The sequence below is a fragment of the Telopea speciosissima genome, chromosome 8, assembly GCF_018873765.1.
Source record: "Telopea speciosissima isolate NSW1024214 ecotype Mountain lineage chromosome 8, Tspe_v1, whole genome shotgun sequence".
NCBI classification, from domain to species: Eukaryota; Viridiplantae; Streptophyta; class Magnoliopsida; order Proteales; family Proteaceae; genus Telopea; species Telopea speciosissima.
In genome coordinates, this window is record NC_057923.1 from 32,385,085 (window position 1) to 32,386,248 (window position 1,164).

A 1,164-nucleotide genomic window follows, 5' to 3' on the forward strand; every position below is an offset into this window, starting at 1 on the left:
TGGGTGTGTCTCAGGATTTGACCGGATGCACGGGCAGACTCACACAACAGAATCCGTTCATGGATCCGCCTGCAGTTTTACAGCATGACCACTACTCAATATTTTTGCTGTAACTTTATCTATACATATCGTATTGACATGATTCAAGTTTTTTTATAAAATAGACTCGAAGGGCTACATTTTCTATGAAGAAACCTTGAACCCAAACCCAATGTAAGACCCTTGAAAGTGGACCCACATATGGCTATTGTGTTTGGATAGCAACTGTAGGACTTAAGTTGTACCCTAGTGACCTCGCTTGCTTTGTGGTTGTTAGGTAAACTTATGAGGATTTTGAAGGGGGTTTATACAGCCTAAAGTGCCCTCCATATATGCTAATTAAGAGACCTATTATGGTACCATGGTCTACCCTTGATGCCTTAAGCCCCTCTTCCTCTTTGGTTTGAGGAATTAGAATCTTTGAATTGAGTAGTTTGACCCAGGGTTTCATTTAGAACCCAAAGGTATGGACCTAGTCTACTATGAGACTTCTTGTTTGAATCCTTGCCCTTTAATTTCTTCCAACATTGTGCCTATTCTTGAAACCCCCTTTTTCATCCTTGGGTTTCAACACCCTAGGACAACCATAGACCTTGGATTCTTGATGTTTGATCTATTGAATCCCCCAACCCTTGAAAGGCCTCTATTATAACTTCCTTTCTGTCCTAATGGACTTGTGATCCTATCCTAGAAATGGAAATGCCCTAAGGAGATTCCAAACCCTTGAAATCCCCAAGACTAATTCCTAGGTTAAGCCATGGTAGCTTTATTGGACCTTGAAGTGATCCTTTTGGATCCTATGGTCCCATTACCTCTAATGATGAAGAATTGGAAGAGAGGGAGAGACTTAAGAATTTGGTATTACACAACAGTAGCACTTGGGGAAAACCTTGGAGTTGGATCCAATCCCTTAAATCCTCTAAGTCCTATAAAGGACTATGTATTTTGGACCTCCAACAAAGGATTGGACTCACCTTCCTAACCCTGGGACCCTTGTGGTTCCATGGATGAAAGGCTGATGGTGGAGATCGTCTTAGATTTCAAAAGAATGGCGGCAGGGGAACGACCAGACTCACCTGGCTGACTCCGTTTCTTCATCCGCCCCTGCTGTCTTGACCCAAATTT